This window comes from Haliaeetus albicilla, chromosome W, assembly GCF_947461875.1.
Source record: "Haliaeetus albicilla chromosome W, bHalAlb1.1, whole genome shotgun sequence".
In the NCBI taxonomy this organism is placed as follows: domain Eukaryota; kingdom Metazoa; phylum Chordata; class Aves; order Accipitriformes; family Accipitridae; genus Haliaeetus; species Haliaeetus albicilla.
This window is the reverse complement of record NC_091515.1, coordinates 30,559,322-30,582,239: the sequence shown is the minus strand read 5'-3', so window position 1 is coordinate 30,582,239 and position 22,918 is coordinate 30,559,322.

Below are 22,918 nucleotides of genomic sequence, written 5' to 3'. Positions count from 1 at the left end.
GAGGGAAAAGAGAGAGTGGAGGAAAGGGAGGGAATAGAGGAAGGAGAGTGAAAGCGGGGGAAAAGAACGCCGAGAGAACAGAGGTGAGAGAGACAAGCGAGGGGAAACAGGGAAAAGAGACAAGCGAGGGTAAAGGTGGAAAAGAGGGACTTGAGGGAAAGCAGGGGAAAGTGACTGCTGAGGGTGAAGAGGGAAGAGTTCATGGAGGAAAGGCAAAAGAGGGAAAAGCGACAGGCAAGGGAAAACAGAGATTTCAGGAATGAGAGGGAAAAGAGAGAGGCGAGTGAAAGTGGGAAATCTACACACCGAATGAAGAGAGGTGACAGGCACAGGAGAGGGGAAATAGGGGAAAGAGACAAGCCGGGGAAAAGAGGGAAAAGAGAAATTCCAGGGAAAAGACACAGGACAGGGAAGAGAGAGTGAAGATAGAGAGAGTTGATGAATGAGAGGGAAAAGAGAGAGGCGAGTGAAAGCGGGGAAAAGTAGACACCGAGTGAAGAGAGGTGACAGACACAGGAGAGGGGAAAGAGGGGAAAGAGACAAGCCGGGGAAAAGAGAGTGTCCAGGGAAAAGAGACAGGACAGGGAGGAGACAGTGAAGAGAGAGAGTTGATGAATGAGAGGGGAAAGAGAGAGGCGAGTGAAAGTGGGAAATCTACACACCGAATGAAGTGAGCTGACAGACACGGGAGAGGGGAAAGAGGGGAAAGAGACAAGCCGGGGAAAAGAGGGAAAAGAGAAATTCCAGGGAAAAGAGACATGACTGGGAAGAGAGAGTGAAAAGACAGAGTTGATGAATGAGAGGGGAAAGAGAGAGGCGAGTGAAAGCAGGGAAAAGTAGACACCGAGTGAAGAGAGGTGACAGACACAGGAGAGGGGAAAGAGGGGAAAGAGACAAGCCGGGGAAAAGAGAGTGTCCGGGGAAAAGAGAGTGTCCAGGGAAAAGAGACAGGACAGGGAGGAGAGAGTGAGGAGAGAGAGTTGATGAATGAGAGGGGAAAGAGAGAGGCGAGTGAAAGCAGGGAAAAGTAGACACCGAGTGAAGAGAGGTGACAGACACAGGAGAGGGGATAGAGGGCAAAGAGACAAGCCGGGGAAAAGAGAGTGTCCGGGGGAAAGAGAGTGTCCAGAGAAAAGAGACATGACTGGGAAGAGAGAGCGAAAAGAGAGAGTTGATGAATGAGAGGGGAAAGAGAGAGGCGAGTGGAAGTGGGAAATTTACACACCGAATGAAGAGAGGTGACCGACACAGGAGAGGGGAAAGAGGGGAAAGAGACAAGCCAGGGAAATGAGGGAAAAGAGAGTGTCCAGGGAAAAGACACAGGACAGGGAAGAGAGAGTGAAGATAGAGAGAGTTGATGAATGAGAGGGAAAAGAGAGAGGCGAGTGAAAGCGGGGAAAAGTAGACACCGAGTGAGGAGAGGTGACAGACACAGGAGAGGGGAAAGAGGGGAAAGAGACAAGCTGGGGAAAAGAGAGTGTCCGGGGAAAAGAGAGTGTCCAGGGAAAAGAGACAGGACAGGGAGGAGAGAGTGAAGAGAGAGAGTTGATGAATGAGAGGGGAAAGAGAGAGGCGAGTGAAAGCAGGGAAAAGTAGACACCGAGTGAAGAGAGGTGACCGACACAGGAGAGGGGAAAGAGGGGAAAGAGACAAACAGAGGAAAAGAGGGAAAAGAGAAATTCCAGGGAAAAGAGACATGACTGGGAAGAGAGAGTGAAAAGACAGAGTTGATGAATGAGAGGGGAAAGAGAGAGGCGAGTGAAAGTGGGAAATCTACACACCGAGTGAAGAGAGGTGACAGACACAGGAGAGGGGAAAGAGGGGAAAGAGAGAAGCCGGGGAAAAGAGAGTGTCCGGGGAAAAGAGAGTGTCCAGAGAAAAGAGACATGACTGGGAAGAGAGAGTGAAAAGAGAGAGTTGATGAATGAGACGGGAAAGAGAGAGGCGAGAGGAAGTGGGAAATTTACACACCGAATGAAGAGAGGTGACCGACACAGGAGAGGGGAAAGAGGGGAAAGAGACAAGCAGGGGAAAAGAGGGAAAAGAGAGTGTCCAGGGACAAGAGACAGGACAGGGAAGAGAGAGTGAAGAGAGAGAGTTGATGAATGAGAGGGAAAAGAGAGAGGCGAGTGGAAGGGGGAAATCTACACACCCAATGAAGAGAGGTGACCGACACAGGAGAGGGGAAAGAGGGGAAAGAGACAAACAGAGGAAAAGAGGGAAAAGAGAAATTCCAGGGAAAAGAGACAGGACAGGGAAGAGAGAGTGAAGATAGAGAGAGTTGATGAATGAGAGGGAAAAGAGAGAGGCGAGTGAAAGCGGGGAAAAGTAGACACCGAGTGAAGAGAGGTGACCGACACAGGAGAGGGGAAAGAGGGGAAAGAGACAAACAGAGGAAAAGAGGGAAAAGAGAAATTCCAGGGAAAAGAGACAGGACAGGGAAGAGAGAGTGAAAAGGGAGAGTTGATGAATGAGAGGGAAAAGAGAGAGGCGAGTGAAAGTGGGAAATCTACACACCGAATGAAGAGAGGTGACAGGCACAGGAGAGGGGAAATAGGGGAAAGAGACAAGCAGGGGAAATGAGGGAAAAGAGAGTGTCGAGGGAAAAGACACAGGACAGGGAAGAGAGAGTGAAGATAGAGAGAGTTGATGAATGAGAGGGAAAAGAGAGAGGCGAGTGAAAGCGGGGAAAAGTAGACACCGAGTGAAGAGAGGTGACATACACAGGAGTGGGGAAAGAGGGGAAAGAGACAAACAGAGGAAAAGAGAGTGTCCAGGGAAAAGAGACAGGACAGGGAGGAGACAGTGAAGAGAGAGAGTTGATGAATGAGAGGGGAAAGAGAGAGGCGAGTGAAAGTGGGAAATCTACACACCGAATGAAGTGAGCTGACAGACACGGGAGAGGGGAAAGAGGGGAAAGAGACAAGCCGGGGAAAAGAGGGAAAAGAGAAATTCCAGGGAAAAGAGACATGACTGGGAAGAGAGAGTGAAAAGACAGAGTTGATGAATGAGAGGGGAAAGAGAGAGGCGAGTGAAAGCAGGGAAAAGTAGACACCGAGTGAAGAGAGGTGACAGGCACAGGAGAGGGGAAAGAGGGGAAAGAGACAAGCCGGGGAAAAGAGAGTGTCCGGGGAAAAGAGAGTGTCCAGAGAAAAGAGACATGACTGGGAAGAGAGAGTGAAAAGAGAGAGTTGATGAATGAGAGGGGAAAGAGAGAGGCCAGAGAAAGTTGGACATTTACACAGCGAGTGAAGAGAGGTGACAGGCACAGGAGAGGGGAAATAGGGGAAAGAGACAAACAGAGGAAAAGAGGGAAAAGAGAAGTTCCAGGGAAAAGAGACAGGACAGTGAAGAGAGAGTGAAAAGGGAGAGCTGATGAATGAGAGGGAAAAGAGAGAGGCGAGAGAAAGTGGGAAATCTACACACCGAATGAAGTGAGCTGACAGACACAGGAGAGGGGAAAGAGGGGAAAGAGACAAGCCGGGGAAAAGAGAGTGTCCGGGGAAAAGAGAGTGTCCAGAGAAAAGAGACATGACTGGGAAGAGAGAGTGAAAAGAGAGAGTTGATGAATGAGAGGGGAAAGAGAGAGGCCAGAGAAAGTTGGACATTTACACAGCGAGTGAAGAGAGGTGACAGGCACAGGAGAGGGGAAATAGGGGAAAGAGACAAACAGAGGAAAAGAGGGAAAAGAGAAGTTCCAGGGAAAAGAGACAGGACAGTGAAGAGAGAGTGAAAAGGGAGAGCTGATGAATGAGAGGGAAAAGAGAGAGGCGAGAGAAAGTGGGAAATCTACACACCGAATGAAGTGAGCTGACAGACACAGGAGAGGGGAAAGAGGGGAAAGAGACAAGTGGGGGAAAAGAGAGAGTCCAGGGAAAAGAGACAGGACAGTGAAGAGAGAGGGAAGAGAGAGAGTGGAGGAAAGGGAGGGAATAGAGGAAGGCGAGTGAAAGCGGGGAAAAGAACGCCGAGAGAACAGAGGTGAGAGAGACAGGCGAGGGGAAACAGGGAAAAGAGACAAGCGAGGGAAAAGGTGGAAAAGAGGGAGTTCAGGGAAAGCAGGGGAAAGTGACTGCTGAGGGTAAAGAGGGAAGAGTTCATGGAGAAAAGGCAAAAGAGGGAAAAGCGACAGGCAAGGGAAAACAGAGATTTCAGGAATGAGAGGGAAAAAAGAGAGGCGAGTGAAAGTGGGAAATCTACACACCGAATGAAGAGAGGTGACAGGCACAGGAGAGGGGAAATAGGGGAAAGAGACAAGCCGGGGAAAAGAGGGAAAAGAGAGTGTCCAGGGAAAAGACACAGGACAGGGATGAGAGAGTGAAGATAGAGAGAGTTGATGAATGAGAGGGAAAAGACAGAGGCGAGTGAAAGCGGGGAAAAGTAGACACCGAGTGAAGAGAGGTGACAGACACAGGAGAGGGGAAAGAGGGGAAAGAGACAAGCCGGGGAAAAGAGAGTGTCCAGGGAAAAGAGACAGGACAGGGAGGAGAGAGTGAAGAGAGAGAGTTGATGAATGAGACGGAAAAGAGAGAGGCGAGTGAAAGTGGGAAATCTACACACCGAGTGAAGTGAGGTGACGACACAGGAGAGGGGAAAGAGGGGAAAGAGACAAGCCGGGGAAAAGAGAGTGTCCGGGGAAAAGAGAGTGTCCAGAGAAAAGATACATGACTGGGAAGAGAGAGTGAAAAGAGAGAGTTGATGAATGAGAGGTAAAAGAGAGAGGCGAGAGAAAGTGGGAAATCTACACACCGAATGAAGAGAGGTGACAGGCACAGGAGAGGGGAAATAGGGGAAAGAGACAAGCAGGGGAAAAGAGAGTGTCCAGGGAAAAGAGACAGGACAGGGAGGAGAGAGTGAAGAGAGAGAGTTGATGAATGAGAGGGGAAAGAGAGAGGCGAGTGAAAGCAGGGAAAAGTAGACACCGAGTGAAGAGAGGTGACCGACACAGGAGAGGGGAAAGAGGGGAAAGAGAAATTCCAGGGAATAGAGACATGACTGGGAAGAGAGAGTGAAGAGAGAGAGTGGATGAATGAGAGGGAAAAAAGAGAGGCGAGTGAAAGTGGGAAATCTACACACTGAATGAAGAGAGGTGACCGACACAGGAGAGGGGAAAGAGGGGAAAGAGACAAACAGAGGAAAAGAGGGAAAAGAGAAATTCCAGGGAAAAGAGACATGACTGGGAAGAGAGAGTGAAAAGACAGAGTTGATGAATGAGAGGGGAAAGAGAGAGGCGAGTGAAAGTGGGAAATCTACACACCGAGTGAAGAGAGGTGACAGACACAGGAGAGGGGAAAGAGGGGAAAGAGAGAAGCCGGGGAAAAGAGAGTGTCCGGGGAAAAGAGAGTGTCCAGAGAAAAGAGACATGACTGGGAAGAGAGAGTGAAAAGAGAGAGTTGATGAATGAGAGGGGAAAGAGAGAGGCGAGAGGAAGTGGGAAATTTACACACCGAATGAAGAGAGGTGACCGACACAGGAGAGGGGAAAGAGGGGAAAGAGACAAGCAGGGGAAAAGAGGGAAAAGAGAGTGTCCAGGGACAAGAGACAGGACAGGGAAGAGAGAGTGAAGAGAGAGAGTTGATGAATGAGAGGGAAAAGAGAGAGGCGAGTGGAAGGGGGAAATCTACACACCCAATGAAGAGAGGTGACCGACACAGGAGAGGGGAAAGAGGGGAAAGAGACAAACAGAGGAAAAGAGGGAAAAGAGAAATTCCAGGGAAAAGAGACAGGACAGGGAAGAGAGAGTGAAGATAGAGAGAGTTGATGAATGAGAGGGAAAAGAGAGAGGCGAGTGAAAGCGGGGAAAAGTAGACACCGAGTGAAGAGAGGTGACATACACAGGAGTGGGGAAAGAGGGGAAAGAGACAAACAGAGGAAAAGAGAGTGTCCAGGGAAAAGAGACAGGACAGGGAGGAGACAGTGAAGAGAGAGAGTTGATGAATGAGAGGGGAAAGAGAGAGGCGAGTGAAAGTGGGAAATCTACACACCGAATGAAGTGAGCTGACAGACACGGGAGAGGGGAAAGAGGGGAAAGAGACAAGCCGGGGAAAAGAGAGTGTCCGGGGAAAAGAGAGTGTCCAGAGAAAAGAGACATGACTGGGAAGAGAGAGTGAAAAGAGAGAGTTGATAAATGAGAGGGGAAAGAGAGAGGCCAGAGAAAGTTGGACATTTACACAGCGAGTGAAGAGAGGTGACAGGCACAGGAGAGGGGAAATAGGGGAAAGAGACAAACAGAGGAAAAGAGGGAAAAGAGAAGTTCCAGGGAAAAGAGACAGGACAGTGAAGAGAGAGTGAAAAGGGAGAGCTGATGAATGAGAGGGAAAAGAGAGAGGCGAGAGAAAGTGGGAAATCTACACACCGAATGAAGTGAGCTGACAGACACAGGAGAGGGGAAAGAGGGGAAAGAGACAAGTGGGGGAAAAGAGAGAGTCCAGGGAAAAGAGACAGGACAGTGAAGAGAGAGGGAAGAGAGAGAGTGGAGGAAAGGGAGGGAATAGAGGAAGGCGAGTGAAAGCGGGGGAAAAGAACGCCGAGAGAACAGAGGTGAGAGAGACAGGCGAGGGGAAACAGGGAAAAGAGACAAGCGAGGGAAAAGGTGGAAAAGAGGGAGTTCAGGGAAAGCAGGGGAAAGTGACTGCTGAGGGTAAAGAGGGAAGAGTTCATGGAGAAAAGGCAAAAGAGGGAAAAGCGACAGGCAAGGGAAAACAGAGATTTCAGGAATGAGAGGGAAAAAAGAGAGGCGAGTGAAAGTGGGAAATCTACACACCGAATGAAGAGAGGTGACAGGCACAGGAGAGGGGAAATAGGGGAAAGAGACAAGCCGGGGAAAAGAGGGAAAAGAGAGTGTCCAGGGAAAAGACACAGGACAGGGATGAGAGAGTGAAGATAGAGAGAGTTGATGAATGAGAGGGAAAAGACAGAGGCGAGTGAAAGCGGGGAAAAGTAGACACCGAGTGAAGAGAGGTGACAGACACAGGAGAGGGGAAAGAGGGGAAAGAGACAAGCCGGGGAAAAGAGAGTGTCCAGGGAAAAGAGACAGGACAGGGAGGAGAGAGTGAAGAGAGAGAGTTGATGAATGAGACGGAAAAGAGAGAGGCGAGTGAAAGTGGGAAATCTACACACCGAGTGAAGTGAGGTGACGACACAGGAGAGGGGAAAGAGGGGAAAGAGACAAGCCGGGGAAAAGAGAGTGTCCGGGGAAAAGAGAGTGTCCAGAGAAAAGATACATGACTGGGAAGAGAGAGTGAAAAGAGAGAGTTGATGAATGAGAGGTAAAAGAGAGAGGCGAGAGAAAGTGGGAAATCTACACACCGAATGAAGAGAGGTGACAGGCACAGGAGAGGGGAAATAGGGGAAAGAGACAAGCAGGGGAAAAGAGAGTGTCCAGGGTAAAGAGACAGGACAGGGAGGAGACAGTGAAGAGAGAGAGTTGATGGATGAGAGGGAAAAGAGAGAGGCGAGTGAAAGTGGGAAATCTACACACCGAGTGAAGAGAGGTGACCGACACAGGAGAGGGGAAAGAGGGGAAAGAGACAAACAGATGAAAAGAGGGAAAAGAGAAATTCCAGGGAAAAGAGACATGACTGGGAAGAGAGAGTGAAAAGACAGAGTTGATGAATGAGAGGGGAAAGAGAGAGGCGAGTGAAAGCAGGGAAAAGTAGACACCGAGTTAAGAGAGGTGACAGGCACAGGAGAGGTGAAAGAGGGCAAAGAGACAAGCCGGGGAAAAGAGAGTGTCCGGGGAAAAGAGAGTGTCCAGAGAAAAGAGACTTGACTGGGAAGAGAGAGTGAAAAGAGAGAGTTGGTGAATGAGAGGGAAAAGAGAGAGGCGAGTGGAAGTGGGAAATCTACACACCGAATGAAGAGAGGTGACCGACACAGGAGAGGGGAAAGAGGGGAAAGAGACAAACAGAGGAAAAGAGGGAAAAGGGAAGTTCCAGGGAAAGGAGACAGGACAGGGAAGAGAGAGTGAAAAGGGAGAGCTGATGAATGAGAGGGGAAAGAGAGAGGCGAGTGAAAGTGGGAAATCTACACACCGAATGAAGTGAGCTGAGAGACACGGGAGAGGGGAAAGAGGGGAAAGAGACAAGCACGGGGAAAGAGAGTGTCAAAAATAGAGTGTCCAGGGACAAGAGACAGGACAGGGAAGAGAGAGTGAAGAGAGAGAGAGTTGATGAATGAGAGGTAAAAGAGAGAGGCGAGTGAAAGTGGGGAAAAGTAGACACCGAGTGAAGAGAGGTGACAGACACAGGAGAGGGGAAAGAGGGGAAAGAGACAAGTGGGGGAAAAGAGAGAGTCCAGGGAAAAGAGACAGGACAGTGAAGAGAGAGGGAAGAGAGAGAGTGGAGGAAAGGGAGGGAATAGAGGAAGGCGAGTGAAAGCGGGGGAAAAGAACGCCGAGAGAACAGAGGTGAGAGAGACAGGCGAGGGGAAACAGGGAAAAGAGACAAGCGAGGGAAAAGGTGGAAAAGAGGGAGTTCAGGGAAAGCAGGGGAAAGTGACTGCTGAGGGTAAAGAGGGAAGAGTTCATGGAGAAAAGGCAAAAGAGGGAAAAGCGACAGGCAAGGGAAAAGAGAGATTTCAGGAATGAGAGGGAAAAGAGAGAGGCGAGTGAAAGTGGGAAATCTACACAGCGAATGAAGAGAGGTGACAGGCACAGGAGAGGGGAAATAGGGGAAAGAGACAAGCAGGGGAAAAGAGGGAAAAGAGAGTGTCCAGGGAAAAGAGACTGGACAGGGAGGAGAGAGTGAAGAGAGAGAGTTGATGAATGAGAGGGGAAAGAGAGAGGCGAGTGAAAGCAGGGAAAAGTAGACACCGAGTGAAGAGAGGTGACCGACACAGGAGAGGGGAAAGAGGGGAAAGAGACAAGCAGGGGAAAAGAGGGAAAAGAGAGTGTCCAAGGACAAGAGACAGGACAGGGAATAGAGAGTGAAGAGAGAGAGTTGATGAATGAGAGGGAAAAGAGAGAGGCGAGTGAAAGTGGGAAATCTACACACCGAATGAAGAGAGGTGACAGGCACAGGAGAGGGGAAATAGGGGAAAGAGACAAGCAGGGGAAATGAGGGAAAAGAGAGTGTCCAGGGAAAAGACACAGGACAGGGAAGAGAGAGTGAAGATAGAGAGAGTTGATGAATGAGAGGGAAAAGAGAGAGGCGAGTGAAAGCGGGGAAAAGTAGACACCGAGTGAAGAGAGGTGACATACACAGGAGTGGGGAAAGAGGGGAAAGAGACAAACAGAGGAAAAGAGAGTGTCCAGGGAAAAGAGACAGGACAGGGAGGAGACAGTGAAGAGAGAGAGTTGATGAATGAGAGGGGAAAGAGAGAGGCGAGTGAAAGTGGGAAATCTACACACCGAATGAAGTGAGCTGACAGACACGGGAGAGGGGAAAGAGGGGAAAGAGACAAGCCGGGGAAAAGAGGGAAAAGAGAAATTCCAGGGAAAAGAGACATGACTGGGAAGAGAGAGTGAAAAGACAGAGTTGATGAATGAGAGGGGAAAGAGAGAGGCGAGTGAAAGCAGGGAAAAGTAGACACCGAGTGAAGAGAGGTGACAGACACAGGAGAGGGGAAAGAGGGGAAAGAGACAAGCCGGGGAAAAGAGAGTGTCCGGGGAAAAGAGAGTGTCCAGGGAAAAGAGACAGGACAGGGAGGAGAGAGTGAGGAGAGAGAGTTGATGAATGAGAGGGGAAAGAGAGAGGCGAGTGAAAGCAGGGAAAAGTAGACACCGAGTGAAGAGAGGTGACAGACACAGGAGAGGGGAAAGAGGGCAAAGAGACAAGCCGGGGAAAAGAGAGTGTCCGGGGAAAAGAGAGTGTCCAGAGAAAAGAGACATGACTGGGAAGAGAGAGCGAAAAGAGAGAGTTGATGAATGAGAGGGGAAAGAGAGAGGCGAGAGGAAGTGGGAAATTTACACACCGAATGAAGAGAGGTGACCGACACAGGAGAGGGGAAAGAGGGGAAAGAGACAAGCAGGGGAAAAGTGGGAAAAGATAGTGTCCAGGGACAAGAGACAGGACAGGGAAGAGAGAGTGAAGAGAGAGAGTTGATGAATGAGAGGGAAAAGAGAGAGGCGAGTGGAAGTGGGAAATCTAAACACCGAATGAAGAGAGGTGACCGACACAGGAGAGGGGAAAGAGGGGAAAGAGACAAACAGAGGAAAAGAGGGAAAAGAGAAATTCCAGGGAAAAGAGACAGGACAGGGAAGAGAGAGTGAAAAGGGAGAGTTGATGAATGAGAGGGAAAAGAGAGAGGCGAGTGGAAGTGGGAAATCTACACACCGAATGAAGAGAGGTGACAGGCACAGGAGAGGGGAAATAGGGGAAAGAGACAAGCCGGGGAAATGAGGGAAAAGAGAGTGTCCAGGGAAAAGACACAGGACAGGGAAGAGAGAGTGAAGATAGAGAGAGTTGATGAATGAGAGGGAAAAGAGAGAGGCGAGTGAAAGCGGGGAAAAGTAGACACCGAGTGAGGAGAGGTGACAGACACAGGAGAGGGGAAAGAGGGGAAAGAGAAATTCCAGGGAATAGAGACATGACTGGGAAGAGAGAGTGAAGAGAGAGAGTGGATGAATGAGAGGGAAAAAAGAGAAGCGAGTGAAAGTGGGAAATCTACACACTGAATGAAGAGAGGTGACCGACACAGGAGAGGGGAAAGAGGGGAAAGAGACAAACAGAGGAAAAGAGGGAAAAGAGAAATTCCAGGGAAAAGAGACATGACTGGGAAGAGAGAGTGAAAAGACAGAGTTGATGAATGAGAGGGGAAAGAGAGAGGCGAGTGAAAGTGGGAAATCTACACACCGAGTGAAGAGAGGTGACAGACACAGGAGAGGGGAAAGAGGGGAAAGAGAGAAGCCGGGGAAAAGAGAGTGTCCGGGGAAAAGAGAGTGTCCAGAGAAAAGAGACATGACTGGGAAGAGAGAGTGAAAAGAGAGAGTTGATGAATGAGAGGGGAAAGAGAGAGGCGAGAGGAAGTGGGAAATTTACACACCGAATGAAGAGAGGTGACCGACACAGGAGAGGGGAAAGAGGGGAAAGAGACAAGCAGGGGAAAAGAGGGAAAAGAGAGTGTCCAGGGACAAGAGACAGGACAGGGAAGAGAGAGTGAAGAGAGAGAGTTGATGAATGAGAGGGAAAAGAGAGAGGCGAGTGGAAGGGGGAAATCTACACACCGAATGAAGAGAGGTGACCGACACAGGAGAGGGGAAAGAGGGGAAAGAGACAAACAGAGGAAAAGAGGGAAAAGAGAAATTCCAGGGAAAAGAGACAGGACAGGGAAGAGAGAGTGAAGATAGAGAGAGTTGATGAATGAGAGGGAAAAGAGAGAGGCGAGTGAAAGCGGGAAAAAGTAGACACCGAGTGAAGAGAGGTGACCGACACAGGAGAGGGGAAAGAGGGGAAAGAGACAAACAGAGGAAAAGAGGGAAAAGAGAAATTCCAGGGAAAAGAGACAGGACAGGGAAGAGAGAGTGAAAAGGGAGAGTTGATGAATGAGAGGGAAAAGAGAGAGGCGAGTGAAAGTGGGAAATCTACACACCGAATGAAGAGAGGTGACAGGCACAGGAGAGGGGAAATAGGGGAAAGAGACAAGCAGGGGAAATGAGGGAAAAGAGAGTGTCCAGGGAAAAGACACAGGACAGGGAAGAGAGAGTGAAGATAGAGAGAGTTGATGAATGAGAGGGAAAAGAGAGAGGCGAGTGAAAGCGGGGAAAAGTAGACACCGAGTGAAGAGAGGTGACATACACAGGAGTGGGGAAAGAGGGGAAAGAGACAAACAGAGGAAAAGAGAGTGTCCAGGGAAAAGAGACAGGACAGGGAGGAGACAGTGAAGAGAGAGAGTTGATGAATGAGAGGGGAAAGAGAGAGGCGAGTGAAAGTGGGAAATCTACACACCGAATGAAGTGAGCTGACAGACACGGGAGAGGGGAAAGAGGGGAAAGAGACAAGCCGGGGAAAAGAGGGAAAAGAGAAATTCCAGGGAAAAGAGACATGACTGGGAAGAGAGAGTGAAAAGACAGAGTTGATGAATGAGAGGGGAAAGAGAGAGGCGAGTGAAAGCAGGGAAAAGTAGACACCGAGTGAAGAGAGGTGACAGGCACAGGAGAGGGGAAAGAGGGGAAAGAGACAAGCCGGGGAAAAGAGAGTGTCCGGGGAAAAGAGACAGGACAGGGAGGAGACAGTGAAGAGAGAGAGTTGATGGATGAGAGGGAAAAGAGAGAGGCGAGTGAAAGTGGGAAATCTACACACCGAGTGAAGAGAGGTGACCGACACAGGAGAGGGGAAAGAGGGGAAAGAGACAAACAGAGGAAAAGAGGGAAAAGAGAAATTCCAGGGAAAAGAGACATGACTGGGAAGAGAGAGTGAAAAGACAGAGTTGATGAATGAGAGGGGAAAGAGAGAGGCGAGTGAAAGCAGGGAAAAGTAGACACCGAGTTAAGAGAGGTGACAGGCACAGGAGAGGTGAAAGAGGGCAAAGAGACAAGCCGGGGAAAAGAGAGTGTCCGGGGAAAAGAGAGTGTCCAGAGAAAAGAGACTTGACTGGGAAGAGAGAGTGAAAAGAGAGAGTTGGTGAATGAGAGGGGAAAGAGAGAGGCGAGAGAAAGTTGGACATTTACACAGCGAGTGAAGAGAGGTGACAGGCACAGGAGAGGGGAAACAGGGGAAAGAGACAACCAGAGGAAAAGAGGGAAAAGAGAAGTTCCAGGGAAAAGAGACAGGACAGGGAAGAGAGAGTGAAAAGGGAGAGGTGATGAATGAGAGGGAAAAGAGAGAGGCGAGAGAAAGTGGGAAATTTACACACCGAGTGAAGAGAGGTGACAGGCACAGGAGAGGGGAAATAGGGGAAAGAGACAAGCCGGGGAAAAGAGGGAAAATAGAGTGTCCAGGGAAAAGAGACAGGACAGGGAAGAGAGAGTGAAGAGAGAGAGTTGATGAATGAGAGGGAAAAGAGAGAGGCGAGTGGAAGTGGGAAATCTACACACCGAATGAAGAGAGGTGACCGACACAGGAGAGGGGAAAGAGGGGAAAGAGACAAACAGAGGAAAAGAGGGAAAAGGGAAGTTCCAGGGAAAGGAGACAGGACAGGGAAGAGAGAGTGAAAAGGGAGAGCTGATGAGTGAGAGGGGAAAGAGAGAGGCGAGTGAAAGTGGGAAATCTACACACCGAATGAAGTGAGCTGACAGACACGGGAGAGGGGAAAGAGGGGAAAGAGACAAGCCGGGGAAAAGAGGGAAAAGAGAAATTCCAGGGAAAAGAGACATGACTGGGAAGAGAGAGTGAAAAGACAGAGTTGATGAATGAGAGGGGAAAGAGAGAGGCGAGTGAAAGCAGGGAAAAGTAGACACCGAGTGAAGAGAGGTGACAGGCACAGGAGAGGGGAAAGAGGGGAAAGAGACAAGCCGGGGAAAAGAGAGTGTCCGGGGAAAAGAGACAGGACAGGGAGGAGACAGTGAAGAGAGAGAGTTGATGGATGAGAGGGAAAAGAGAGAGGCGAGTGAAAGTGGGAAATCTACACACCGAGTGAAGAGAGGTGACCGACACAGGAGAGGGGAAAGAGGGGAAAGAGACAAACAGAGGAAAAGAGGGAAAAGAGAAATTCCAGGGAAAAGAGACATGACTGGGAAGAGAGAGTGAAAAGACAGAGTTGATGAATGAGAGGGGAAAGAGAGAGGCGAGTGAAAGCAGGGAAAAGTAGACACCGAGTTAAGAGAGGTGACAGGCACAGGAGAGGTGAAAGAGGGCAAAGAGACAAGCCGGGGAAAAGAGAGTGTCCGGGGAAAAGAGAGTGTCCAGAGAAAAGAGACTTGACTGGGAAGAGAGAGTGAAAAGAGAGAGTTGGTGAATGAGAGGGGAAAGAGAGAGGCGAGAGAAAGTTGGACATTTACACAGCGAGTGAAGAGAGGTGACAGGCACAGGAGAGGGGAAACAGGGGAAAGAGACAACCAGAGGAAAAGAGGGAAAAGAGAAGTTCCAGGGAAAAGAGACAGGACAGGGAAGAGAGAGTGAAAAGGGAGAGGTGATGAATGAGAGGGAAAAGAGAGAGGCGAGAGAAAGTGGGAAATTTACACACCGAGTGAAGAGAGGTGACAGGCACAGGAGAGGGGAAATAGGGGAAAGAGACAAGCCGGGGAAAAGAGGGAAAATAGAGTGTCCAGGGAAAAGAGACAGGACAGGGAAGAGAGAGTGAAGAGAGAGAGTTGATGAATGAGAGGGAAAAGAGAGAGGCGAGTGGAAGTGGGAAATCTACACACCGAATGAAGAGAGGTGACCGACACAGGAGAGGGGAAAGAGGGGAAAGAGACAAACAGAGGAAAAGAGGGAAAAGGGAAGTTCCAGGGAAAGGAGACAGGACAGGGAAGAGAGAGTGAAAAGGGAGAGCTGATGAGTGAGAGGGGAAAGAGAGAGGCGAGTGAAAGTGGGAAATCTACACACCGAATGAAGTGAGCTGACAGACACGGGAGAGGGGAAAGAGGGGAAAGAGACAAGCAGGGGCAAAGAGGGAAAAGAGAAATTCCAGGGAAAAGAGACAGGACAGGGAAGAGAGAGTGAAAAGGGAGAGTTGATGAATGAGAGGGAAAAGAGAGAGGCGAGTGAAAGTGGGAAATCTACACACCGAATGAGGAGAGGTGACAGGCACAGGAGAGGGGAAATAGGGGAAAGAGACAAGCAGGGGAAATGAGGGAAAAGAGAGTGTCCAGGGAAAAGACACAGGACAGGGAAGAGAGAGTGAAGATAGAGAGAGTTGATGAATGAGAGGGAAAAGAGAGAGGCGAGTGAAAGCGGGGGAAAGTAGACACCGAGTGAAGAGAGGTGACAGACACAGGAGAGGGGAAAGAGGGGAAAGAGACAAACAGAGGAAAAGAGGGAAAAGAGAAATTCCAGGGAGAAGAGACATGACTGGGAAGAGAGAGTGAAAAGAGAGAGTTGATGAATGAGAGGGGAAAGAGAGAGGCGAGTGGAAGTGGGAAATCTACACACCCAATGAAGAGAGGTGACAGGCACAGGAGAGGGGAAATAGGGGAAAGAGACAAGCAGGGGGAAAGAGGGAAAAGAGAGTGTCCAGGGAAAAGACACAGGACAGGGAAGAGAGAGTGAAGATAGAGAGAGTTGATGAATGAGAGGGAAAAGAGAGAGGCGAGTGAAAGCGGGGAAAAGTAGACACCGAGTGAGGAGAGGTGACAGACAAAGGAGAGGGGAAAGAGGGGAAAGAGACAAGCCGGGGAAAAGAGAGTGTCCGGGGAAAAGAGAGTGTCCAGGGAAAAGAGACAGGACAGGGAGGAGAGAGTGAAGAGAGAGAGTTGATGAATGAGAGGGGAAAGAGAGAGGCGAGTGAAAGCAGGGAAAAGTAGACACCGAGTGAAGAGAGGTGACCGACACAGGAGAGGGGAAAGAGGGGAAAGAGACAAGCAGGGGAAAAGAGGGAAAAGAGAGTGTCCAAGGACAAGAGACAGGACAGGGAAGAGAGAGTGAAGAGAGAGAGTTGATGAATGAGAGGGAAAAGAGAGAGGCGAGTGGAAGGGGGAAATCTACACACCGAATGAAGAGAGGTGACCGACACAGGAGAGGGGAAAGAGGGGAAAGAGACAAACAGAGGAAAAGAGAGTGTCCAGGGAAAAGAGACAGGACAGGGAGGAGACAGTGAAGAGAGAGAGTTGATGAATGAGAGGGGAAAGAGAGAGGCGAGTGAAAGTGGGAAATCTACACACCGAATGAAGTGAGCTGACAGACACGGGAGAGGGGAAAGAGGGGAAAGAGACAAGCCGGGGAAAAGAGGGAAAAGAGAAATTCCAGGGAAAAGAGACATGACTGGGAAGAGAGAGTGAAAAGACAGAGTTGATGAATGAGAGGGGAAAGAGAGAGGCGAGTGAAAGCAGGGAAAAGTAGACACCGAGTGAAGAGAGGTGACAGACACAGGAGAGGGGAAAGAGGGGAAAGAGACAAGCTGGGGAAAAGAGAGTGTCCGGGGAAAAGAGAGTGTCCAGGGAAAAGAGACAGGACAGGGAGGAGAGAGTGAAGAGAGAGAGTTGATGAATGAGAGGGGAAAGAGAGAGGCGAGTGAAAGCAGGGAAAAGTAGACACCGAGTGAAGAGAGGTGACCGACACAGGAGAGGGGAAAGAGGGGAAAGAGACAAACAGAGGAAAAGATGGAAAAGAGAAATTCCAGGGAAAAGAGACATGACTGGGAAGAGAGAGTGAAAAGACAGAGTTGATGAATGAGAGGGGAAAGAGAGAGGCGAGTGAAAGTGGGAAATCTACACACCGAGTGAAGAGAGGTGACAGACACAGGAGAGGGGAAAGAGGGGAAAGAGAGAAGCCGGGGAAAAGAGAGTGTCCGGGGAAAAGAGAGTGTCCAGAGAAAAGAGACATGACTGGGAAGAGAGAGTGAAAAGAGAGAGTTGATGAATGAGACGGGAAAGAGAGAGGCGAGAGGAAGTGGGAAATTTACACACCGAATGAAGAGAGGTGACCGACACAGGAGAGGGGAAAGAGGGGAAAGAGACAAGCAGGGGAAAAGAGGGAAAAGAGAGTGTCCAGGGACAAGAGACAGGACAGGGAAGAGAGAGTGAAGAGAGAGAGTTGATGAATGAGAGGGAAAAGAGAGAGGCGAGTGAAAGTGGGAAATCTACACACCGAATGAAGTGAGCTGACAGACACGGGAGAGGGGAAAGAGGGGAAAGAGACAAACAGAGGAAAAGAGGGAAAAGAGAAATTCCAGGGAAAAGAGACAGGACAGGGAAGAGAGAGTGAAGATAGAGAGAGTTGATGAATGAGAGGGAAAAGAGAGAGGCGAGTGAAAGCGGGGAAAAGTAGACACCGAGTGAAGAGAGGTGACCGACACAGGAGAGGGGAAAGAGGGGAAAGAGACAAACAGAGGAAAAGAGGGAAAAGACAAATTCCAGGGAAAAGAGACAGGACAGGGAAGAGAGAGTGAAAAGGGAGAGTTGATGAATGAGAGGGAAAAGAGAGAGGCGAGTGAAAGTGGGAAATCTACACACCGAATGAAGAGAGGTGACAGGCACAGGAGAGGGGAAATAGGGGAAAGAGACAAGCAGGGGAAATGAGGGAAAAGAGAGTGTCCAGGGAAAAGACACAGGACAGGGAAGAGAGAGTGAAGAGAGAGAGAGTTGATGAATGAGAGGGAAAAGAGAGAGGCGAGTGAAAGCGGGGAAAAGTAGACACCGAGTGAAGAGAGGTGACATACACAGGAGTGGGGAAAGAGGGGAAAGAGACAAACAGAGGAAAAGAGAGTGTCCAGGGAAAAGAGACAGGACAGGGAGGAGACAGTGAAGAGAGAGAGTTGATGAATGAGAGGGGAAAGAGAGAGGCGAGTGAAAGTGGGAAATCTACACACCGAATGAAGTGAGCTGACAGACACGGGAGAGGGGAAAGAGGGGAAAGAGACAAGCCGGGGAAAAGAGGGAAAAGAGAAATTCCAGGGAAAAGAGACATGACTGGGAAGAGAGAGTGAAAAGACAGAGTTGATGAATGAGAGGGGAAAGAGAGAGGCGAGTGAAAGCAGGGAAAAGTAGACACCGAGTGAAGAGAGGTGACAGGCACAGGAGAGGGGAAAGAGGGGAAAGAGACAAGCCGGGGAAAAGAGAGTGTCCGGGGAAAAGAGAGTGTCCAGAGAAAAGAGACATGACTGGGAAGAGAGAGTGAAAAGAGAGAGTTGATGAATGAGAGGGGAAAGAGAGAGGCCAGAGAAAGTTGGACATTTACACAGCGAGTGAAGAGAGGTGACAGGCACAGGAGAGGGGAAAGAGGGGAAAGAGACAAGCCGGGGAAAAGAGAGTGTCCGGGGAAAAGAGAGTGTCCAGGGAAAAGAGACAGGACAGTGAAGAGAGAGTGAAAAGGGAGAGCTGATGAATGAGAGGGGAAAGAGAGAGGCGAGTGAAAGCAGGGAAAAGTAGACACCGAGTTAAGAGAGGTGACAGGCACAGGAGAGGTGAAAGAGGGCAAAGAGACAAGCCGGGGAAAAGAGAGTGTCCGGGGAAAAGAGAGTGTCCAGGGAAAAGAGACAGGACAGTGAAGAGAGAGTGAAAAGGGAGAGCTGATGAATGAGAGGGGAAAGAGAGAGGCGAGTGAAAGTGGGAAATTTACACACCGAGTGAAGAGAGGTGACAGGCACAGGAGAGGGGAAATAGGGGAAAGAGACAAGCCGGGGAAAAGAGGGAAAATAGAGTGTCCAGGGAAAAGAGACAGGACAGGGAAGAGAGAGTGAAGAGAGAGAGTTGATGAATGAGAGGGAAAAGAGAGAGGCGAGTGGAAGTGGGAAATCTACACACCGAATGAAGAGAGGTGACAGGCACAGGAGAGGGGAAAGAGGGGAAAGAGACAAACAGAGGAAAAGAGGGAAAAGGGAAGTTCCAGGGAAAAGAGACAGGACAGGGAAGAGAGAGTGAAAAGGGAGAGCTGATGAATGAGAGGGGAAAGAGAGAGGCGAGTGAAAGTGGGAAATCTACACACCGAATGAAGTGAGCTGACAGACAAGGGAGAGGGGAAAGAGGGGAAAGAGACAAGCAGGGGCAAAGAGGGAAGAGAGAAATTCCAGGGAAAAGAGACAGGACAGGGAAGAGAGAGTGAAAAGGGAGAGTTGATGAATGAGAGGGAAAAGAGAGAGGCGAGTGAAAGTGGGAAATCTACACACCGAATGAGGAGAGGTGACAGGCACAGGAGAGGGGAAATAGGGGAAAGAGACAAACAGAGGAAAAGAGGGAAAAGAGAGTGTCCAGGGAAAAGACACAGGACAGGGAAGAGAGAGTGAAGATAGAGAGAGTTGATGAATGAGAGGGAAAAGAGAGAGGCGAGTGAAAGCGAGGTGACAGACACAGGAGAGGGGAAATAGGGGAAAGAGACAAGCAGGGGAAAAGAGGGAAAAGAGAGTGTCCAGGGAAAAGAGACATGACTGGGAAGAGAGAGTGAAAAGAGAGAGTTGATGAATGAGAGGGGAAAGAGAGAGGCGAGAGAAAGTGCGACATTTACACACCGAATGAAGAGAGGTGACCGACACAGGAGAGGGGAAAGAGACAAGCAGGGGAAAAGAGGGAAAAGAGAGTGTCCAGGGGAAAGAGACAGGACAGGGAAGAGAGAGTGAAGAGAGAGAGTTGATGAATGAGAGGGAAAAGAGAGAGGCGAGTGGAAGTGGGAAATCAATACACCAAATGAAGAGAGGTGACAGGCACAGGAGAGGGGAAATAGGGGAAAGAGACAAGCAGGGGGAAAGAGAGTGTCAAAAATAGAGTGTCCAGGGACAAGAGACAGGACAGGGAAGAGAGAGTGAAGTGAGAGAGAGTTGATGAATGAGAGGTAAAAGAGAGAGGCTAGTGAAAGTGGGAAATCTACACACCGAATGAAGAGAGGTGACAGACACAGGAGAGGGGAAAGAAGGGAAAGAGACAAGCCGGGGAAAAGAGAGTGTCCAGGGAAAAGAGACAGGACAGGGAGGAGAGAGTGAAGAGAGAGAGTTGATGAATGAGAGGGAAAAGAGAGAGGCGAGTGAAGGTGGGAAATATACACACCGAATGAAGTGAGGTGACAGACACAGGAGAGGGGAAAGAGGGGAAAGAGACAAACAGAGGAAAAGAGGGAAAAGAGAAATTCCAGGGAAAAGAGACATGACTGGGAAGAGAGAGTGAAAATACAGAGTTGATGAATGAGAGGGAAAAGAGAGAGGCGAGTGAAAGAAGGGAAAATTAGACACCGAGTGAAGAGAGGTGACAGACACAGGAGAGGGGAAAGAGGGGAAAGAGACAAGCGGGGGGGAAAGAGAGAGTCCAGGGAAAAGAGACAGGACAGGGAGGACAGAGTGAAAAGAGGGAGTTGATGAATGAGAGGGAAACGAGAGAGGCGAGTGAAAGTGGGAAAATGAGACACCGAGGGAAGAGAGGTGACAGACACAGGAGAGGGGAAAGAGGGGGAAGAGACAAGCGAGAGAAAAGATGGAAAAGAGGGAGTTGAGGAAAGCAGGGGAAAGTGACTGCTGAGGGTAAAGAGGGAAGAGTTCATGGACAAAAGGCAAAAGTGGGAAAAGTGACAGGGGAGGGGAAAGAGGGGAAAGAGAGAGTGGAGGAATGAGAGGGAATAGAGGAAGGTGAGTGAAAGTGGGAAAATTAGATCCCGAGGGAAAAAAGGTGAGAGAGACAGGCGAGGGGAAAGAGGGAAAACAGACAAGCAGGGGAGAAGAGGGAAATGAGAGAGTCCAGGGAAAAGTGACCGGCAAGGGAAGACAGAGGGAAAAGAGAGAGTTGAGGAATGACAGGGCACAGAGCAAGGTGAGTGAAAGTGGGAAAATTGAATGTCGAGGGGAGAGCATTGAGAGAGGCAGGCGGGGGAAATGAAGGAAAAGAGACAAGCAAGGGGAAAAAAGAGGGAAAAGAGAGAGTCCAATGAAAGAAGGGAATAGCGACAGGCGAGGGGAAAGAGAGGGAAGAGAGAGAGCTGAGGAATGAGAGGGAAAAGAGAGAGGCGAGTGAAAGCGGGAAAATTAGACACCGAGGGAAGAGAGGTGAGAGACACAGGAGAGGGGAAAGAGGGGACAGAGACAAGCGAGAAAAGATGAAAAAGAGGGAGTTGAGGAAAGCAGGGGAAAGTGACTGCTGAGGGTAAAGAGGGAAGAGGTCATGGACAATAGGCAAAAGAGGGAAAAGCGACATGCGAGGGGAAAGAGAGGGAAGAGAGAGTCCAGGGAAAAGAGACAGGACAGGGAAGAGAGAGGGAAAAGAGAGAGTGGAGGGAAGGGAGGGAATAGAGGAAGGCGAGTGAAAGCGGGAAAAATGAACGCCGAGAGAACAGAGGTGAGAGAGACAGGCGAGGGGAAACAGGGAAAAGAGACAAGCGAGGGAAAAGTTGGAAAAGTGGGAGTTGAGGGAAAGCAGGGGAAAGTGACTGGTGAGGGTAAAGAGGGAAGAGTTCATGGAGAATAGGCAAAAGAGGGAAAAGCGACAGGCAAGGGAAAAGAGAGAGTTGAGGAATGAGAAGGAAAAGAGAGAAGCGAGAGTAAGTGGGAAAATGAGACACCGAGGGAAGAGAGGTGACAGACACAGGAGAGGGGAAACTGGTGAAAGAGTCAAGCAGGGGAAAAGAGGGAAAAGAGAAGTTCCAGGGAAAAGAGACAGGACAGGGAGGAGAGAGTGAAAAGAGGGAGTTGGTGAGTGAGAGGGAAAAGAGTGGGGCGAGAGAAAGTGGGATATTTACACACCGAGTGAAGAGAGGTGACAGACACAGGAGAGGGGAAAGAGGGGGAAGAGAAAAGCGGGGGTAAAGAGAGAGTCCAGGGAAAAGAGACAGGACAGGGAAGAGAGAGGGAAAAGAGGGAGTGGAGGAAAGGGAGGGAATAGAGGAAGGCGAGTGAAAGCGGGAAAAATGAACGCCGAGAGAAGAGAGGTGAGAGAGACAGGCGAGGGGAAACAGGGAACAGAGACAAGCGGGGGAAAAGTTGGAAAAGAGGGAGTTGAGGGAAAGCAGGGGAAAGCGACGGGTGAGGGTAAAGAGGGAAGAGTTCATGGAGAATAGGCAAAAGAGGGAAAAGCGACAGGCAAGGGAAAAGAGAGAGTTGAGGAATGAGAAGGAAAAGAGAGAGGCGAGAGAAAGTGGGAAAATGAGACACCGAGTGAAGAGAGGTGACAGACACAGGAGAGGGGAAATTGGTGAAAGAGACAAGCAGGGGAAAAGGAGGAAAAGAGAAGTTCCAGGGAAAAGAGACACGACTGGGAAGAGAGAGGGAAAAGAGGGAGTTGATGAATGAGAGGGGAAAGAGAGAGGCGAGAGAAAGTGGGAAAATGAGACACCGAGGGAAGAGAGGTGACAGACACAGGAGAGGGGAAACTGGTGAAAGAGTCAAGCAGGGGAAAAGAGGGAAAAGAGAAGTTCCAGGGAAAAGAGACAGGACAGGGAGGAGAGAGTGAAAAGAGGGAGTTGGTGAGTGAGAGGGAAAAGAGTGGGGCGAGAGAAAGTGGGATATTTACACACCGAGTGAAGAGAGGTGACAGACACAGGAGAGGGGAAAGAGGGGGAAGAGAAAAGCGGGGGTAAAGAGAGAGTCCAGGGAAAAGAGACAGGACAGGGAAGAGAGAGGGAAAAGAGGGAGTGGAGGAAAGGGAGGGAATAGAGGAAGGCGAGTGAAAGCGGGAAAAATGAACGCCGAGAGAAGAGAGGTGAGAGAGACAGGCGAGGGGAAACAGGGAACAGAGACAAGCGGGGGAAAAGTTGGAAAAGAGGGAGTTGAGGGAAAGCAGGGGAAAGCGACGGGTGAGGGTAAAGAGGGAAGAGTTCATGGAGAATAGGCAAAAGAGGGAAAAGCGACAGGCAAGGGAAAAGAGAGAGTTGAGGAATGAGAAGGAAAAGAGAGAGGCGAGAGAAAGTGGGAAAATGAGACACCGAGTGAAGAGAGGTGACAGACACAGGAGAGGGGAAATTGGTGAAAGAGACAAGCAGGGGAAAAGGGGGAAAAGAGAAGTTCCAGGGAAAAGAGACACGACTGGGAAGAGAGAGGGAAAAGAGGGAGTTGATGAATGAGAGGGGAAAGAGAGAGGCGAGAGAAAGTGGGAAATCTACACACCGAATGAAGAGAGGTGACAGGCACAGGAGAGGGGAAATAGGGGAAAGAGACAAGCAGGGGAAATGAGGGAAAAGAGAGTGTCCAGGGAAAAGACACAGGACAGGGAAGAGAGAGTGAAGATAGAGAGAGTTGATGAATGAGAGAAAAGGAGAGAGGCGAGTGAAAGCGGGGAAAATAGACACCGAGTGAGGAGAGGTGACAGACAAAGGAGAGGGGAAAGAGGGGAAAGAGACAAGCCGGGGAAAAGAGAGTGTCCGGGGAAAAGAGAGTGTCCAGGGAAAAGAGACAGGACAGGGAGGAGAGAGTGAAGAGAGAGAGTTGATGAATGAGAGGGGAAAGAGAGAGGCGAGTGAAAGCAGGGAAAAGTAGA